General features: G+C 38.4%; 1 long non-coding RNA gene across 1 annotated transcript; it reads right to left on the bottom strand.

Moving 5' to 3' along the window:
- Nucleotides 1–318: 318 nt before the first annotated feature.
- On the bottom strand, nt 319–2,727 carry LOC110873464. The gene is made up of 6 exons (XR_002555149.2): nt 2,086–2,727; nt 1,273–1,351; nt 1,124–1,157; nt 925–992; nt 788–843; nt 319–515 (listed from the first exon to the last, which is right to left on the bottom strand). It is a non-coding gene; the product is annotated as an uncharacterized LOC110873464 (long non-coding RNA).
- Nucleotides 2,728–21,884: the final 19,157 nt, after the last annotated feature.

The raw sequence follows: 21,884 nt of genomic DNA, 5'->3' as shown, positions 1-21,884 counted from the left end.
TATGACACTCATTTTATGACACACATTCATGACACTCATTTTATGACACACATTCATGACACTTATTTAATGACACACATTCATGACGACGTACATTGATGACACACATTTATGACATGCAATGCATGTCAAGGAAGACCTTGTCATAAATATGATGACACGCTTAGATGCGCGTCATGGTTTAAGGTATTTTTTAAAAAAATATATTTTTTTTAGAATTACCATATTTCTTATTAAATGATAATTGTCTCATACTAGAGAATAATATATATCCAATCACTCCGGTTCATGCAATATTTCAAAAAATAATAACAAACATTTAAAAATTAACAATAGATTTCATAAATGTTGATACTAACAAACCAATATCTCATGCAATATTTCAAAAAACAAAAAAAAAAATACACTAAGAGAAATACAATACTCCATTAAACTACGTGAGTGAACACTAACTATCCTTCACCATTTGCTTGTGTAGCATGCCCGGATTTCCTACTCACTTCCATCATTTTCACCTACAAAATGAAAAAAAAAAACTCAATTCCATCCACACTTTCATCAGTCAAAAGGGTATGAAGAAAAAACTACATAAAATGAGGCCTATTTATCTTTTAAGGTCTATGTGTCCGTCATAATATTTTGTTTAAAAAACATGTACTCTACATGTTCTGTGAATTGTTCTTCTCTTCGTAGCTAGAAAGAACAACACCTTCAATCTGGTCAATTCATCAATAAGGAAAAAAAAACTAATAAATCGAAACATGACAATTTGTTTTATCCCACTTACTCTTGTTTTATCGCGTATAACAAGAGTAACGTTGTTTTGCCCAATCTCATCATGACCTAAAAAAAGGAAAAGATCAAAGTAGATATTGTTGAAAGCTTCCATTAATTAGAACAAAACAAAGATCTAAAAATATGTACCTGGAAAACGGTTTTTACTTAGTCGAGGATTATTTGCAGCATGCTCACGACCAATATCATGGCACCACCTAAGCAATACATTTTCTTATAAATTGAAGCAATATTTCGTAATGTGACATGGTGTATCTCATATCTCAGCACACTAACATAATTTTATGAATTGAAGCAATATTTATTATATTTTTTAATAAATTAGTACCTTATTGATGATGACACGGTGTCTTTCTTCGTATCTGTGAAAGAAATGTATAAAGTATAAATTAAATTGTAAAATTGCATAAAAAATTTAGCATCTGGTTCTCTTCTTGTTCTTGCATCACTTCACAATAAAAATATGCCTAAATTTACCATGTTTGGATCTTCTTTCACCAACTCGTAAGATCCATCATCACTATGTGCTTCCTCTTTTGACTCCATCGAATTAAACCTGCAGTTTCAAAATAATAGAGTTACAAACTTGCAACAAACTAATCAAAAACTAATATGACAACAGGCTATTAATTATACATCCATACATTCACAATCAATCCCAAAAGCCAAAAGGTTATAAAAAATAAAGTAAACACAAAAGTAAAGATTCAGAGTAATAAATAAATTCAAAAGTTAAAAAATCAAAAATGAATTCTAATCAAAAGTTGTAGATCACGTAGACATCCTAAATGAGTATAATATTAATTAGACAATAGTATGTGGTAACTTTGTTTACATGATTTAGCCATTACTCACATCACTTGTACACTACAAAGGAAAAAAACAGCAACGATGACAGGCCAATAGGGAATAAGCAACAAAAGCCATGAAAATTTCTCCAACCCACATCAAAGCAATTATTATACCAATTCATAGAACAGATATTGAAAACACAAATCTCTCTAAATCAGTTGTGTATCCAAACACCTCGTAAAGCCAACTATCCATAACACAAATCTGTCTAAATTAAGCCTGCAAATATTCTCATAACAATAAGACAATCAAGCAATACACCAATTAACATCCCTACATCACATAATCACTTTATTCGCGTCTCATACTAATTTAATCCAACAAGACATTAGTTAACATCCTTACATCACATAATCTTCTAACTTATCACATCAAAATCAAAACCAGCTCCTCGTAACTCAACTCCAAATCTATAAACACATTAATTAAACCGCATACCTAATCATCCACTCGAAAACGGACAATTTGAACCACTAGATCTAGGCCGATTCATCACCTCATATCCACCGCCCGATTTTGGCCTCCGTTCTTCCACCTGATACCGGACCTTGCCAGAAACTCGATCGCGTAACGAATCCAGTCTGCTTCTGAATCTCTGGTTCAGGATTTTCCTCACTCCCTTGAAAACCTAGCCTCAGATCTGGTGGCTGTACGACGAAAGGCGGTGGAGGAGACGGCTGCGACGGAGGAGCGATAGATTTAGGTGACGGACAATCAATTCTTGCCTTCAACCGTCTCTGCGGCGGCATTCACATGTGGTGGATCTTGATGATAACCTAATAAACCATATAACTCGAAGACCGGTGAATTTCTTATCGAAGATTTCCCTATGGTCGGTTCAACATACATACCCATCACCCCTTGAAGAATGTAAGAAAGATGAGGCCATCACCGTTTAACATGAAAAGCGAGTCGATTTTGGAAAGGGTGAACTCAATTTGGTGTTGTTGAGGTTTGTATTTTATGCCGTGAATACAAAATTCTGAATTTAGGGTTAACAAATTTGGTGAGCTCCATATAGGAGAGCGGATCGTGGCTGAAGGAGAAGATTTGGGTGAGCGGGAAAGTGAATTCTGAATTACTTATGGGAGGGAAATAGTTTTGAGATGGAATGTGAAATTCCAAGGGTGAGAGGGGCACTCCTCTCTTACACACACCCAATCACCACGCGCCACGTCAACTCCTCCCTTAACGTCGCCCATACCCTCAATTTGATGGCCGCACTCCTCTCTTGGGGTACTTGTTTTTTTTTATATAAATATTTTTATAAAAGTAAAACATAATTTAAATAAATTAAAACTAAATAAAAATAAAAATAGAACAGTTCATTTAATTAAAAACAAATTTGAAGGGTATTTTTAAAAGGAGTGAATTTCAAGTTTTGTCCTTTATCTTTATATCAAATTTCAGGCGCTGTCCTTTATGTTTAAAATTGACGAGTTTTGTCCTTTATGTATCAGATTGTTGCACGGTTTGTCCTTTAGCCTTAACTCAATTAATTTTTTCTGTTAAATCAGATAACACAAGGGTAGTTTAGTCTTTTAACTAATTTATTTAAAAAAGTAACAAACAAAAATTAGAAAACTAATAAAACATAAAACAAATGAATATATAAAAAAACAAAACCCTTTCTCTCTCTACTCCTCCATCTCGCTGCCCTCTCTCTCTCTCTCTACCTCTCTCCACCACCACTCTTAATATCACCGCCACACCACCATTGTCACCATCAACAACCACTGCTCTCAATATCAGAGAAGCCCAATAAAAGCCCTCATCACCTGCAACAACATCTTGTTGTATCACCAACTGAATCATCCATATTTCATACTTTGAATTAACATTAATATTCAACAACAAAAAAGTCAATATTGGATCTATCTTCACCAAACCAACAGAACACAACAAATCCAAACAAAAGATACCGTTTAGAAGCGAAAGGCAGAGAGATGCATCATAATTGAATCTCCATCGTCAACCTTCAACCCCCATCTTCATTCGTACACGAAAACCCTCTTTTTAATTTCTAACAATCCCTAACTCTCCACCACCGTAGCTCCCAACGACTACCATTACCGCCGCCGTTGCAAGCTTTTCTGGCAAGAAACCATCATAATTAGTGCACCGATTTGAGGTGAGCTAGCCACCATTCTACTCGTTTTCATTTTCCAATCAAAAGCCCTAAGGTTTTATCCATAAAATGTGATCATGGAACTCGAATTTGACGTGAAATCGAAAGGGGCGAATTAGGGTTCATATTTTGGGGAAGATGATGATTGGAACCATGGCTTGACTCATGGCTACCAAACCGTTTTTTCATTGCAAATGATTCTGAAGTGCGTCTGGATCTAACCCAGACGTGGTGGCAGTTGGTAGTGTGGAGGTAGTGCGATGTTGATGTGGGGGTGGGTGGCATCAGGTGGTGGTGGTGTAGGAGATCTAGAGAGAGAGGAGAGATAGAAAGTGTGTGTTTCAAACCCAAAACTCACCATCTGAAGGTGTGGTGGTGAACAGGTGGTGCGGTGGTGCTGTGTGGGTGGTGTAGTGGTGCTTGAAGGCGGATCTCCAGCTGTGGGGGTGCTTGAAGGCGGATCTCCGGCTGTGGGGGCGGGGTAGTGTAGAGAGAGAGAGAGAGGCAGAGAGAGGATGAGTGGTGGAAGGAGGTTGGGGTGGTGGTGCTTGAAGGCGGTTACGGTGGTGGTGGTGGAAGAGGAGATGGTAGCTGTGATGGTAGAGAGGAAGAAATGAAATGAGCTGATGATGATATCTTATATATATATATATATATATATTCTTTTAAATAGTTTTTTTAAAATAATAGGGTAAAAAGACAAAACTACCCTCATGTGCATTGCACATGTTCTGATTTAACAGAAAAAACCAACTGGGTTAGGGCCAAAGGACAAACCGTGCAACAATCTGATACATAAAGGACAAAACTCGTCAATTTTAAACATAAACGACAACGCCTGAAATTTGATATAAAGATAAAGGACAAAACTTGAAATTCACTCTTTTAAAAGTAATAAAAAAAATTATAGAACATTTCATTATTTTTCTTTTTCTTCTTTCTTCCTACTCCCCTTCTTCTTCTTCTTCATATTTGTTCTTCTTCTTCTTCATATTTGAAAGTGTAACAGGTCTCAAAAATTAACTCACAAACTCAGCATGTATATTAGATTATCACAAGGAAAAAAAAACTCAAATATATACAAATCTCATCGGTGAACTCTCCCCGCTCCCGCTCCCCGATTAGCCTCCCTGATTTGATGGCGGTGGTGTTCCCGCTCAGGGACTTGGCTCACCGCACGCCTCCCCGCTAAGTGCCCCGGACATCCTAATTGAGAATGAATTTATAATTTTGGTTTTTAATATAACTTTAAAAATAATATTAAAATCGAACTACCTTTTTTAAGAAAATTATAGAAATTGAATACTATATTCTATACTATACAACATATTATAGTACAGTCCAGTATAATACATAACATAGTATAGTATAATACATAACATAGTATAGTCTGTTGTGGGGATGAGCTCGGTACCGAACCAGTCCACCGAAAATCTTCAAAAGTAAATACCGGTACCGTACAGGACCGGTACCGAAAATGTCAAAAGTTGGTACCGAATCGGTACCGAAAATGTACCCGGTTCAGTAAATTCGGTACCGGTACCAGTACCATTTGTTCATCCCTAGTCTGTTGTGATCCTTTAAGGTTAAATATGGTCCATTAATACATGTATAATCTACTATTTTACATATTGATTCACTAAAGCCTAATGTGACACATTAAGGCATTATGATCTAATATTTTACATTGTTATATATTAAGACCCAATATGGTCCTTTAAGACATGTACGACCTAGTATTCTCCATTGTGATCTATTAAGGCCAGTATGGTTCATTTAGACATGTATGATCTACTATTGTCCATTGTGATCCATTAAGGCGCAATATGATCCATTAAGACATGTATGACCTACTATTGTCCATCGTGATCCACCAAAGCCCAGTATAGTCCATTAAGACATGTGTATTCTACTATCGTCCATTGTGATCTATTAAGCGTCAAAATGGTCCATTAAGACGTACGTAATTAACTATTGTCCATTGTGATCCATTAAGGCCCAATATGGTCGATTGAGACATGTCTGATAAATTATTGTCCCTTGTGATCCACTAAGACTCAACATGGTCCATTAAGACGTGTCTGATCTACTATTGTTGATTGTGATCCATTAAGGCCGAATATGGTCTATTAAGACATATATGATCTAGTATTATCCTGGGGTAACCCTTTACCCAAAAAAAATATGATCTAGTATTATCCGTTTTGATCCATTAAGTCCCAATATAATCTATTAAACTGCAAATATCAGTTTTGAAGGAAATTACTAAAATAAAAAAATAAATATATTACTTTATATACTTTAATATTTTTAAAAAATGTTTTCTATAAAATTAAAAAAAAAATGTATGTAAACGTAACTATAGGTGTCGTCCCTATAGGTGTTTTTTCTTGTAGTGAGACTCATATTCTAGTTAATAATGTGCTTACCATAAACTAATAACTAAAAATAGTATGCCAATAGATATTTATCAAAGCTTATGGACATGGTGACTGAAACTTACTATCATCTCACTCGTTGAACAACATATTTACAATATGTGTAGCTGAAGCATCTAAGCCCTCCACATAATTTATAGCACTAGTGTATTTTATGAATTGATGATGAAATCGTAGTTATACACGTGTGTAAATCAATGGTCAAGATTTGTTAACTCAGTTCGCAAATACACTAGTGTTCACTCTTGAACCCCACCCTATCTATCCTATTAAATAATAATTTAACTAAATATAATTTAGATAAAGATAATAACTTTTTTATCAACTTTTGAATTAATAATCTCCTTATCTTATTTTTCAAGTTTTTTCCTATTAAACAACAGTTTAACTAAATATAAGTTAGATAAGGATAATAACCTTTTAGTAAATTTGAATTAATAATAATATATTTTTTTTTATTTTCTCTCTAATAGTTTTCAAGTTTTTCCCATAATTTGCTATTGGAAACTAACCATGATGTTCATATTACATAAACAATAACAACTATAGGAAATTAACCCTTATGTTTATATAATGTTTTTTTATAACGCTAAAAAGATGACATACAAAAACAGTTTCATAAATTTATTAAATTTTGTACAACCATGACATTTTTTTCTTGACACGCATTTAAATGTCATAAAATAAGCGTGTGTCATTAATCGCGTGTCAAGATAGATCTTGTTTTTAATGACGCTAAAATGATGACGCACAAAAAGTGTGTCATAAATTTTGTAAAATCATGACATTTTTTTCTTGACAGACACTTTCGAATGTCATAAAATGAGTGTGTGTCATTTTTTGCGTGTCAAGATAAATCTAGTTTTATTTATGACGCTAAAAATATGACACACAAAACATAATGTCATAGATTTATTAAATTTTGTAAACCATGACATTTTTTTCTTGACATACGCTTTTGAATGTCATAAAATATGCGTGTGTCATTGTTCGCGTGTCAAGAGGAGTGTATTTTCTAGTAGTGGTTGATTTTACTACTTGTAAGTTCGGGGATCAAATCATCATCTTGTTTTCAACCATTTGTATAAAGATTACATCAAGTTCAACTTAATGACCTTGATTAATCACTTTTAAAGAACCAACCTCTGTACCACTTGTATGTAAAACAATCAAATACAAAGAATGATGCCGATTCATGTTCCACTCTTACCAACCTGGGAACTCCGGCAAATCAGGTTTTTCTATTCAAAAATATCCACCCAAGCCTGACCAGCCTTGGGTGTTACCGAGCTATCAACACTCGGTTTCTTACCTCCCATCTTCTTCTCGTAGAACTCTTTAACCCCTTTGACTTTTCGATCAATCATTTTACCAAAGATATGCTTTACCTTGGGGTTAAAGGCCTTCTCAACATCAAAAACCTGCTTATCAGAATAAAGTTGGTTAGAAATTTCAACTTTTCCAATTTTCTTCTTAAAATTTTCTGCCCGAAGTGGTGGAAAATTCTCATCATCCACAGTCGGTACTGATTCTTCACCATTTTCCTCGACCTGTGGCTCCTCTGATTTTGACTTGTCAGAATCATCGCTAGAACTATCACCAGACTTCTTAACAACCCATTTCTGGTTGTCTGATTTAGCTCTCTTTTTGTAAAACCTGTTTGAACGCTCACCAATTTCAAATTTTGAATTTTTTAATAATTTTGTTCTATCAATTGGTGGTTCAAACTCAACCACTTTTTCTTTCAGTTTAGAAACTCCCTGTTGGTTTGAATTGCCTGTGAACAGTTCATGGCAATATGACCACTTTTACCACACTTAAAACAGGTTCGAGTTCCCTTCTTCTGATTTACAGTCTGCATTTCTTCTTGTTTCTTCGCAAGAAATTCTTTGTTTGACTGTTTTCTGAACAATCGTTCTTTCTCTTCTTCAGAAGATGTACCTGAAACAAATGTCATCTTTGATTTAAAATCTCGAACATATTTTTCATTTTTCTGTTTTTCTGTTGGAGTAAAACCGTAACCCTTTTTCTTGTTTAATCTTTGTTGCACTCTTGAGGTGTATGTTTTAGGTTTTTCAGTAAGATTTAAATCTTTTATTTCAGAAATATTAATTTCTGTTAGTTTGAAAACCTTTTTGATCAATTCAGTTTTGACACCTCTTACTGGAAATTCCTCATCAGAATATAATTTGTCCGAATCATTTAAAGTATAAGCTACTTTAAATTTTTCATCATTCAAATTAGATTTTGATAACAGGAAATCTTTATCATAAACTCTTTTGCCCTGTTTTTCATTTTGACCCGGAGTGCTGGACTCAGACTTTGACTCTGACATTGACTCCAACTTTGACTCCTCAGTTTCATCGTTATCTAACACATGATCCACCACTTTTTTCATCAATTGAGATTGTTGATCAGTGTCTGACGATGTAAACGTGACATCAATACTTTCTGGCAAATTGACTGAGGACTCTGACTCCCATTGTAAGTTTGTAGCCTTTTTTACTCTTTCAGAATTTGGATTTCTGGGTAAATATCCATTTTCCAATGGGGGTGGACACTTGTTGTAACTGATGCCTTGTTTCTTACCAGAATCCTTTTTGTCAGTCTTTTTCTTTGTGTCTTTCTTCTTTTCAACTTTCTCCTCAGGAGTCTTTTCTTCAGAAACCTTATGTTCTTCAGTTACTTCATCATCTTCAAATGCCTTCAAACCTTCAAACTGTTGGATAAATCCTATCAATGACATAAGAAGTACATGAGTAACTTTTCAACAAACGATTTACTCTCTCAGTCTCAATTCTTTGCAATTCCTGTTTCTGTTCAAGAGCAGCACACTTCTCGATGTAGTTGTTCACAACTTTCTGTTTGATCATGAAAGCTCCTTGAAGTGTCTTCATTGCTGTTGCTTGTTCTTCATTGGAATCATTCTACATATTCATTGCTTTGTTGAAAACATCATATGATTCCTTCAACCTGTTCATGTTGTTGACCAACTCACTATTTTTCTTCTTCATGATTTCACAGGTTTCACAATTCACTGGAATCTCTTTTGCAATAACATCTTCATTAATCTTAAACTTTGGAACATCTTTCACTTTTCTTCGGACCATAGGAACATCTTCATCATCACTGCTAACCGGTGTTTTTACCTTTTTCTTTTTCTGCTTAACTATTTCATCTTCACTATCACTTTCAGCCATCATCTTCAAGTGATCTCTCATTTGTTTAGCATAATACTCTGTTACATCTTCATCACTATCTTCTTTAATTCGAGCAACAAACGTTGTGTGAGCTTTTAACATTTCTTTGTCTGGACAATAGTCATCCCAGCTGAAGTTCTCCCAGGTAAAACCTTCAGGCATCTTCTCATCATCTTGATCTATTACCAATGCTTTACCATCAGCTGAAATATATTTATCCCAGTTGAAATCTGTTGATGACTTTTTCTCATCTTGATTCACTACATAAGCTCTTTTTGAAGAATCTTCAATCACATTTCTTCCATGTGCTGTCTGTGCCTGATGTTGATTTGGTTGTTGAGCAACTTGATGGTAGATAGCCTTTCGATAGTAATCATTGTTGTTGAACGGATTTTGAGCTCCACTTGCTTCGCGATTCGTGCACTCTCTCTTGAAGTGTCCTTTTCCCTGCAGCGAAAACAAGTTACTTTAGATTTGTCAAAACCCAAAGTAGAAACATTAGCCTCACGAATATCATCTCTTCGAGTGATTTTCTTGAATTTCTCAGCTCTCCTGAATACACTTGCTAAGCACCATTTTATGTCCATCAGCTCCATCTCTTCAGCATCGATCTGGTCGTAATCCTCCTTAGTCAACATTGGATTCCCGATTCGACCTGCAACAAAACTACCATAAGATTCTAAAACAGTTCCCAACAAAGACATATGGCTTTTTGCTTATTCTTCAGAATATTCCTGATCATTTTCAATATTCAACACAATGTTGCATTGAAGCTTTTTGCCATTTCTTGTTGTTGAAACATTCGGATCAAATGATGCAAATGATGAGAAACTTGTGTTGCTGTTTGATCCTTTAGATGAACTTCCAGATGAGTTCTTTGCGTTGAATGCAGTTTCAACTTTTGGTGACAAGTTGGTTGTTTTATCATTCAACCCTTCTTTGTAATACAGACTGATGTCTTGTTCACCATCAAACACTTACATTCTTGAAATTTTTATCTGTTCCATCTCCTGTGCCTCAATCTTTTCAATGAATTTGCTAAGTGTCAAATTACTAAAACCTTTCTTGTTCCTTAGCATCATCAAATATGTTCCCCATGTTTCGTGTGGTAAAGCATCAGCCAGTTTCTCAATTAACTCTTCATTGTCTTTGTTGATGCTCACTCTCCTCATGTTTACCAGCAAATTGCAGTATCTTTCGATAATCTGCTTTGTACTCTCATTCTTTAGACCACGAAACAAATCTAACTCTTTCTTCAGAAGTGATTTCTTATTCTTGATCATTTCTTGACTACCAACAAACTTTGATCTTAATGCTTTCCAGATTGAATAAGAACTTCCGTTATGTTGCAATAAGACCATGATGTCTTCTTTCACAGCTTGTTATAGCAGACTCAGCATCATTTTCTCATTTTGATACTTCCTTTTACCATCTGCACTCATGTCCTAGATAGCAATCTCCTCTTCATCGTCATTTGTTGGTCTAATGTATTTTGTCTCAACGCACTCCTAAGCATCTAAATAGTTCGCTTGTACCCAGTTCTCAAACTGTCCTTCCCAACCCTTATATTCCTCGATGTTCATGAGCTTAGGCGGTTTATGCATAGTTCCCGTTTCGTTTTCCAACATCGTGTTCTGTGCAAGAGTGATCGGGGTAACCGGAGTAGCGAATGCGTTATAAAATTCTTCGTCCATGTTTCGGATTTCAAGAAATTTCAGAATCTGTCTTTCAAGCGAAATAACAAAACTCAAATACAAACTGTTTAAGCGAGATCACCCTTTAAAGCGGAATCACTCAATACTTTTCAAGCGGAATACAGTTCAAGCGGAACCAACAGTATTCTCAAGCGGAACTAAACTGAAGCGGAATCACAACCAAACTTTCAAGCAGAATCTCGGTTTCGAGCGGAATCACCCAAAACTCTCAAGCGGAATCCCGGTTACAAGCGAAATCAGGACTCAATCCAAGCGGAATTAACAATGACGTCATCATTCTCTCGAATGTTTTCAATCGAAATTACAAAAAAAAATGTCACTTTTAGATCAAATTTTAGCCTGAAACTTTTAAGGATTTGTTAAAATACGATTGCGCGTGATCTGTGAAAAATTGAGCCAATTTTAACCGTGTAAAGTTTTGAATTTCGAAAAAGAAGGTGTAGAAATCAGAAAATGCAGCTGAATTGGTATGAACTCTTCATCCTGAGCTCTGATACCACTTGTAAGATCGTTTTCAGACCCGAACGAGTCAATCAGAAGAGTTTTGCTCAGTTTGAACGGCGGAAACAGACAAAACTGAGTTCAATTCAGCACACAAATCACTTTAACTGTCGTTTTGATTGATAAAAATGACTTGTACAGCGTGACGACACTTCGGCAGCACTTCGTTGCAAACCGGAACAACTAACTACTTGATTTCGCTTGGTAGCACCTATTTATAGGCTCCTGAATCCGCTTGAACTTGATCATTGCATTTCAAGAGGAATTAACATGTAACAACTCAAGCGAAATCAGCAAGCACTACTCGAGCAGAATTAGAACAATGAGGTGATTTCGCTTGAAATGTTTTTATGCCATTTCAAGCAGAATCTCCACTATAACCCACTATCTTGCTTTTCGTGACCTGATCTAACTCATTCTATCCAAGACTCGATACAAGACGAAGACGACAGACAGATGCACCAACATATGAGGTTGTGGAAGTAAGCAGTGCTAACCTTGAAAGTTCGGGTTGTCACATCATCCCCAACTTGAAAAAATTTCGTCTCGAAATTTGATAAACAGTCTCAGAGGAGTGAAGTGATATTAAAACAAGTCAGCTAAGATAACCGCGGATTTTCCTTGGGTGCCACATCATCCCCAACTTGAAAGGGAATTTCGTCCCAAAATTCATCTGTCATAACAGAGTCCAATTTAGCGGTTTAAACAATTGAGGATGCTCGAACTTCATTCGATCCTCGCGTATCCATGTGAACTACGGTCCACGTCTTGAGTTCCAACGAACTCTCGCGATTGGAATTCGACTATGTTAAGGAACTTTGACTTCCTGGTTTAAGATTTCGGTAGATTTCTCGACACATGCAACTTGTCGTTAGTCTTAGATTCTAGTAAGGGTATCACAAGCGTTTCATCGGACAAATATTGTCTTAGATTCGAAACATAAATGACATCATGCACGTTACCCAATTCGTCGGGTAACCCGAGTTTGTAAGTAACTTTACCTATTCTTCCCAGAATGTTGTGTAGCTCAAAGTGATGTAAGTTAAGCTCGCCACACTTCCCAAGCGTACCACACCCTCTCAAGGTGAGACTTTCAACATGATACGATCTCCTACAGCGATCTTCCAGTGCTTCCTAAGCTTATCAGCTTTCATGTCAATCACGCGTTGCCGCCAAACGACTCTCGATACAGATAACCTTCCTAAGAGTTTCGAGTACAAGTCTTGGACCCGTAATTAGTCCAACAACAAGATTGGTATTATCATCTATGTAATGCCCCAAACAGGGCTATCTGAATACTAGAATGGTAACTGCCACAGTAGGACTCAACCAAAGGTATGTGTCCTTCCAATTTTCACTAAGACAATCACACACATGCTCCCAGCATGTCTTCGAGTGTCAGGGGGGTTCGCTGACTCTGACCATTTGTCCTATGGTGATAAGTAATGCTCATGCCTACACGTGATTGAGGGTTTTGTGTTTTGTCTGCCAAAATCAGGTGTAGTTCAAAATCGGAGGTAACAGGAGTTGGCACCTCGTGCCTAAAACCGCTTCTCTTAGAGGAACATTCACAGCTTGTGAAGACTCGTCAGTTTCCTTGATTGCAAGAGAGTGTGCTGGTTATGTGAGACAATCAACGATCACCTAGGTGATATTGTTTCCGTTTCGAGTTGTTAGCAGGCTAGCGACAAAATCCATGACAGTCCGCTCTCATCTTCCATATGGGTGTTGCCGGTTGCTGATACTCCACCTTGACTTTCCCACAAGTCAAACGTCATACACATACATTGCTAGGTGGGTCTTCATGCCCGATCATCAGTACAAGATTTATAGATCCTAATATCTCTCTTCAAAATCCAGACGACTAGAATATCGAAGCCGGTGTGCTTTGCTCAACACAAGTTTCCTAAGTTGCCATGTAATGAGATCCACACTCGTTCCTGGGGGTAGCGAATATTTATCTGCCCTTCCATGGGTTGCTTCTCCATGCCCCACATGGGTTCAACTTGAAAATCCACTTCCTTCTGTTCTCCAGTTTGAACAGAGCGAGCCTGATCAGGTAAGTTAGAGTCGATAGTAAGTTGCAAGGCTCGTGCACATTCAAGTTCACAGTCATAATCATCCAAAAGTTCCATCCAGTGATGCCATTAACTGATTTAGCTCTTTCAAAACCAGGGTACACGGGAGGCCCTTGTGATCGGTCTAAGTAGTGCATCCGGTACCATCCAAGTGATGCCTCCAACTTAAATCCAAAGACCACGGTTTCCACCGCGGGTTGTGTGTCGTGCAGTTCCTCTTTGTAACTCCATTACGTAAGTCATCACTCTCTCGTGTTGCATCGGTGTGTAACTGGGACTCTGATTCAGAGCTTCATGGTATACCACTAGATCACCCGTACCCTTAGGTAAAGACGATGCTTAGTGCATTGCAGAGTTGGGATTCGAAAGCTGAAAAGATGCCCTCCTGTTTTGTCTTCCACGAACACAGCACCCTGCTGTGCCAAAGAAATTTAAGTTGCGCGATCTTCGAAAATCCGGTGATGAATCTGCGATAGTATCTAGTGAGACCAAGAAATTGTTGTATCCTCGAAGGGATCATTGGTGTCAATCAGTTTCTAACAAAATGGATCCTAGCGAGATCAACGTGTATTCCTACTTCATTGTTTATATGACCAAAATATGTACCTCTCGAATCCAGAAGTTACGTTTAACAAGACCTCACGCGGAGTGGCTCCTCCCTCGGGAGCTCTAAGATAGGATACATATGCCGCCCATGTTGTTCCTTTCTCCTGGTAATGATTCAAAACATCATCAACAAACACGGTTGATGCTTGTAGTCCATAAAGCTGCTGGTGTACTGATTAACTCAATGATCATGGTGTACAAAGTCGCAATGGCCACATTGAGTTCCATATGCCGTTCTAAGAGGATTCTCCCCTTGGACTTCCATCTGATGATAGTTCGTTCATTGATCAATCTTCGAATAGGAGCTTAACCCTTGCAACTGGTCAACAGGTTGTCAATACATGGTCGAGGCGAACGGTTCTTGACTGACACTTTGCTGAGTTCTCGATAGTCAGTACACATACGAAAAGGCTTATCTTCACGGATATAATTGGGCTCCCCATAGCGAAAAACTAGGTCCGATAAAACTCCTGTCCAATAGTTCCTGAAGTTGATTAGGCAGTTCTAGCAAACTTCCTGATGTGAGATAATAAGGAGTACTAGCAATACGGGCTACTTCTGACATGATACCGATCTGATATTCCACCCGATGATGTGATAGTAAACCTGATAGTTCTCCTGGTAGCATATAGGGAGAAATCACGAACAATTGGTGGATTCTTGATCCTCTTTTCTTTAGCCTTAACATCAATAACGAGTGCTAACATAGCGGGGTAATCCTTCGGTGGACACTCCTGGCCTTTATTGCTGAATTGATGCTAACCTTTACACCACTCTAACACTTCAAAGTATACAGTGACGCAAGATGTTTTTTTTTCCACAAGGAATTGTGATGTCTTTCTAATTTTGGTTGGTTAATCCGATCAGTTCATCGATGGTCGGCAAAAAGAAGCCTCACAATATTTTTTTATACAGGAATAGATGAAATAAATCAAAAAATGGATTCTACCGGGAGTTCAAAAAGTTTTTTTTTCCTTCCCTCAAGGTCTATCTGCGCGATATCTAGATTACCAATCTTCACAACTACTGCATCGAAACCATCAAGGATAGAAAAAGGAAGGTCGATGTCAAACTCTTGTCCCACAAGGTCGAGTTTGCATCCCAACGAACATACAAGGCTTCAATTGACTTGCCCCCAGCCAATTTCACAACAAATTCGGTTTTAAGAAGCATCAGGGTCAAACATAACAAAGATGAAGCGAATATCCACCCATCCAAGCTACCATGTTGCTATTACGCCTGGCGTCGCCTACGCCAATCCTAAATGCCCTACCACAAGTACCACTTCCAATTTTGTTGTTACGGGTGCGAGGATTCTCAATATTGTCATTATCCCCTTGGTTGTTGATGTCTTGACTTAACAACAGTCAATCCTTGTCAATGTCACCTTCGTCTCCATGTTGTAGACTACGATTACAAGTACCTTGATATCGTTGTGACTGTTGCCTCTAATGCCGTTGCTTGAAATGGATCCCTACGATCTTTCACCAACAGGGTCCATCTTGTCTCATTCCAAGGTACGTGCTAATGCACTACTCACTGTGTGGGAAGTTTCACATTCCATTCTATAGCCAATTTTCATCTCTTATGTCTTGATTGATTTGTAAAGGTTGACTCCCATCCGTCGTTGACTAGGGTTAGATATTCAACTGTAGTCACTTTGCTGGTGTTCGTTGCCGGTAATCAGGGTCGTTCTAATACTGAGGTTAGTAAGGCACCACACTCATCCCCTTGTCCATCATTCTTGCAAGTTGGCTGAGTAACACACGGTATGCTGCTAGAGTGTTGCAGAAGTGATCGCACTTTGGGATCTAAGACGTCACTACATTGAGTTCCAGCAAACAAAGAGGAGTGTGAGAGGTATAGACCAATCATTGATGTTGCAACGTCCAACTCAGGGACGTTCGTACAAGCACCTAACATCCTACACAGTTCGCTAGGCGTTCAGATGGGTGTTCAGGTAATACTCGATAGCATCGAGATTTGAAAGGTTTCAGAGAGGAGTGAAAAGGTCACGTTCGAGTAGGAGACAATCACTGCTATGACTCCTATAGACTTGTTACGTTTCACATTGATCAAATAACAGAGGAGAACCCCCTTTTCACTTGTTAAGCCTCACTGGGACTCACATGCACCCCACATTATTATTGTGTGTGCACCCACAATAATATTGTGATTTGCATGCTCATCTCAGTTCCTCCTAACTCATGTCAAATGGTTCCTCAAACTCAGATGTCAAACAAAGAATATCACAAAACAGGGATCACGAGTCTCTATGGTAACACCGCACTATCAATCACTTAACACATGCAAGTAATACATGAATTAATATTGTGGTGCTAAACTTGCAATCACATACGATATCATATGTAAGTGTTCACTAGTTATGCTCTGCAATGAGTAAACGAGAGACGAACCTTGTGTGACAACTCGAGTTTCCGAGATTCCACTTTCGCATTTATTGCACGTTCACTGTCTGTTTAGTTGCTTATTTACACAATTGGTTTGCTTTGTAACTGTATACATTGTGAGTTGATAAAGTGTATTGTGATTATTGCATGGTTATGGGTTATCTTTCGAATGATTTGACAAATACATGAACTTGGTGATTAAACTGTAAATTATATTGAGATGGGTGTGTTTTATGTAAAAGATGATACTTAGGGGTGAGTAGAGTAGTTAGTGAAATCTTAATCACCCTTAACCCTAACCTCCCTCACAATCATCTCACAATCATCATACGTACCTTCAACATTCCTCTACAATTCTCTCTACAATCATCTTCTTGGCACAAGCTCTTCATCACTTTTGATCTCCCTCTTCATCTAGAATCAATCTAAGGTAAACGTTCAACGATTTCTTGTTGTTAATCTTTGATTATGTGATTCATGCAAAACCCTAGTTCTACATGTAATGGTTCTGTGTTTATTGATCAATTCTGATTATTGTGAAATGGTTATGATTAGTTGTGTAATCCTTTGCCTATGTCAAGATGCATGATATGTTAGAACTGTTGATTGTTAATTGGATTACAGCACTGGCCAATGTATGAAATTAGGGTTTCTTGATCGAAGAACATAACTGTTACATTGAACTTGAATACTCGCATGATTTTAGTCCAGAGAATTGTGTCAGGGTTTTGTGAAGTCACAAAGTCCGAATTTTATTTGATATGCATAGTCTGAGTTTTGATTAAACAATATAGGGTCCGAATTATATAAATGAACATGATATGTCCGAGTTTTACCCTACTCCGACTTTTGAATGATATGCTTCATATGTCCGAATTTTATATGCTTGAAAGGGTCCGACTTTTATGTTGATGTGTGGTGTCCGAATTTTTGATAAGGAATGCATATGGTCCGAAGTTTATAAGGGTATGAGGTCCGAGTTTTTGGCTTGATGCATAAAGTCCGAATTTTTCAAAGTAATATATATAGTCCGAAATCTTATAAGGGTTAGGTCCGAACTTTTTGAATGAATTATAAGAGGTCCGACTTTCTAATGTATAACATGGTCCGAGTTTCATGCAACAGTGAATGATCTGAGTTTATGTGGGGGGGTTTTGGTTCGAGTTTTTGTTAGGGGATGTATGTCCGAACTTTATAAGAGATGCATGGTCTGAGCTTTACAAGTAATGTATAGTCTAAGTCCTGTTAATGCTTGAAAAGTCTGAGTTTACTTACAATGCTAAGTTCGAACACTTTGCATGCTACTGTATATTACTGTATATAACTGTATGTTATTGTATGTTGCTGGATGATACCGTATGTGTGAACAATCTATCTCATGCCATTCTGTACACAATTATCACACGGATCACATTTGTTTGGACATCAAGGAATTTGTAAACCCTAATTGAACGTAAACACTTACATCGAGTTTATGTGCAATGTACGCTAGGTCGTGTGTAACGAACCTAATCATTTATTTATCACTAGAAGCAATAACAAACCGAGCAAACCAAGGTGAGTTGACACTCTTACCAAGGCATGGGATTCCCGGGGTTGGCAATGGGATTGAAGGAATAGAATTGTACTTACACAGTTACTAGACTATCTACCATCGTCCTCGGCTGCGTAGGATACATACGTAAAACCTACGTATACTTGTACTCACCACTGTCCTAAGGTTGCAAAGGACACTTACGTAAAACCTACATAAATTTATACTAACTACTGCCTCGGGTTGTGACAGGCACTTAAGTAAAACCTACGAAACCCCCCGCGTACCACTGTCCTCGGTTTGTGAAGGACACTTACGTAAAACTTACGTAAACCTTGTACGTATTACTGTTCTTGGGTTAAGAAGAACACTTATGGTTACAAATAGTCTAGTGTATATGCAACTATGGGAAGCCCCCACTAATAGAACATACTATCGGCCTAGTAGAGCCACACGTTACGAAACATACTTACTGTTATGAACTTACTTACTGTGAACTCGCTCAACTAGTTGTTGACTCTCTGTTACATGCCTTGCAGGTCGTTAGGTTTACATGGAGCTTGCACTGGGAGGCGCGGTCGTTGTGGACAAGGATCGTGAATGCTTTAATTAAACACTATGACATTACATACTTTACTTATGATTGGGCTTTTACTCATTTGCTTCCACTAAACGTTGAATTTATACTTATGTTTTGAACACCTTTCATATGGATTGGTTTGGTTAAATGACATTTACTTTTACTATATACGTTGTTCTATATGATTGGTGGCTTGATCCTGGTCAGTCACGCTTCCAAGCGGTGATACTCCACGTGTGGATTTTGGGGGTGTGACAGATTGGTATCAGAGCCATTGGTTATAGAGAACTTGGTTTTAATATGGGGAAAACGTTTTTATTAAAACCAGACTATAACCAGTACAGTGCTCAACGATCCACAACGACGCCTCGCTCCACATGCAAGACTCAACATCCTAGGTAATAAGGTTTATGTTTATTGCCTACATGCTAGAATTACATAGAACTTTGCTCGTGGTATGCTTAGATTACATTGTCTACTATTCGTTATTGCTTAAGAACACTTGTGTGCTTACTCTCTTCTGTCATCGCACTATTCGCGAACCTCTCTCACTTATGTTACATTTGCTATGAAGATCATGGCTGGACGTATTAACTTGACTCAAGCCCAGTTGACGGCTCTTATCAACGAACAAGTTGTTGCGGCACTTGCAGCTGCACACGCAGGAGGTATACCCTTCAGTCGTAACTCATACTAGGATCTTTAGATCCTACATTCCTAAACCAACTCTTGTGTTTAACCTTGTCCTATTCTTATACACAATAGGTCAACACGCTCAGCAACCTGTTTGCACATTCAAGAACTTCATGGACTGTCGTCCTAGCATGTTTAGTGGCACCGAAGGAGCGGTTGGACTCCTCCATTGGTTCGAAAAGCTCGAGTCGGTATTTGAGATGTGTGAATGCCCTGAGACTCGCAGGGTGAAATACGCCACTGGTACTTTAGAAGGGATTGCGCTAACTTGGTGGAACACGCAAGTTCAGATACTAGGGCTGGCAGCTGCTAACGCCACCCCTTGGAATGATTTCAAAGAGCTGATTAAGCGAGAATACTGCACACGTGATGACATCCACAAGTTGGAAGTGGAACTTTATCATCTGAAGATGACAGGGTCGGAAATCGAAGCTTATACGAAACGGTCAAACGAGCTGGCCATCTTGTGTCCAACTATGGTGGACCCTCCAGTCAAGCGCATCGAATTGTATCTCAAGGGGTTAGCACCTGAATTTCAGAGCCATGTGACATCGGCTAACCTCAATAACATCCAGGATGTTCAGCGTCTTGCTCATCGCCTCACGGATCAGGCAGTGGAACAAAACAGGCTTCCTAAGCGCATCAGCGATGCTACTACCGTCACCACTTCTGCTACCCCTGCTACCCCCAGTGACAACAAGAGAAAATGGGAGGGGGATTCCAGCAAAGGTTCAGCTTCAGTTCAGTCACAGGTGCAGCAGCGAAAGACTGACAACTACCAGAGCCCTAGTGAGCAATCTTCGGGCAATCACAGGCAGGGTGGTTATCGAGGGAACCTCCCAAGGTGCAACAATTGTAACAGACACCACAGCGGCCAGTGCAACAAGGGTCGTTGCCAGAGGTGTCTCAAGATGGGTCATGAGGCCAAGGATTGTAGGAGCCTGCGGCATGCGAATCAGAATCAGCAGCAAACACCGCAGAATCAGCAACAGGGCAACAAGGGATGTTTTCATTGTGGCGCTGAAGGTCACTTTAAAAGACACTGCCCTCAGTTGAACCGAAACCAGAACAACAACAACAATAACCAAGGCAACGGGAACAACAATGATGGGAACAACGGCGCTAGGGGTCGTGCATTTGTGCTGGGGCAGGGTGACGCCAGGAACGATCCCAACGTAGTTATGGGTAAGTTTCTTCTTAACGACTTTTATGTTACTGTATTGTTTGATTCGGGTGCGGATACTAGTTATGTGTCTTTGAAAGTTAGCCAAATGTTAAAACGTGCACCAACTCCCTTAAACGCCAAGCATGTCGTAGAGTTAGCTAATGGCAAAAACTATGCAGTTAACTCGGCCGAGATCCCGGTGCTATATCGCCGATATAGCGGTTATCGGACCTCCAGGCAAATATCGGTTTCATATATCGGCCCTTATATCGGTCACCGATAATATCGCCGAGAACCACCGATATAGCGCCGATTTTCTGCATAATTCATCTCGGCCATCTCAGCGAGAATCTCGGTTGGGCCAATTTTGTATAAAAAAAAATCTGGATTTCAGCAAAAAACATACCTGTTGGCACTTATCGACCACATATCGACCGTATAGCGACCTCTGGCGGCCAATTCCGACGCCTCTGCCGGAATTTCTGCTGTAAACCAGTAGAACAGCGAGATGAAGGTGAAAGCGGCTGATGATGAAGAATGCGTGACTTTTAGGGTTAAATGTTTCAAGTATTTCAATATTTACCCCTCTATCTTTCACTAGTTTATACTTAGTCCTTTAAACTTGTATTTTTTTAGATAAAAGCACATTATTAGTTTGTGTATATAAATATTTAACCCCTCTATCTTCACTAGTTTATATTTAGTCCTTAAACTTACAAATCTATGCATAAAAAGTATAAACTTAACATTATATATATAAATTTATATAGGTTCTATATGTGTATATATATTTATGCACTATATTAGAAATTACCGATATCTCACCGATATATCACCGCGATAAACGATATCTCAGATATCGGTCCTTGACCGATAACCGATATTTTCCCGCATTAACTGCTTAGGGCAAAAATCTAGAGGCCACACACATAGTTCAGGGTTGTAATCTTATCCTCGCTGGTCAGACTTTCTCTATCGACCTCATTCCTATAGTTCTGGGTAGTTTCGACATCGTCGTTGGTATGGACTGGTTATCCAAACAGCAAGCAGAGATCTTGTGTTAGGAGAAGATCATTCGTGTTCCCCGTTCTGGTAAAGAACCTCTCGAAGTTCAAGGCGACAAGAGTGGTGCAGTGGTTGGCATCATCTCCTTCCTGAAGGCTCAGAAATGTTTACGAAAGGGTCACA

This window comes from Helianthus annuus, chromosome 8 (genome assembly GCF_002127325.2).
Source record: "Helianthus annuus cultivar XRQ/B chromosome 8, HanXRQr2.0-SUNRISE, whole genome shotgun sequence".
NCBI lineage: Eukaryota > Viridiplantae > Streptophyta > Magnoliopsida > Asterales > Asteraceae > Helianthus > Helianthus annuus.
This window is presented reverse-complemented; position numbering and strand designations above follow the sequence as displayed.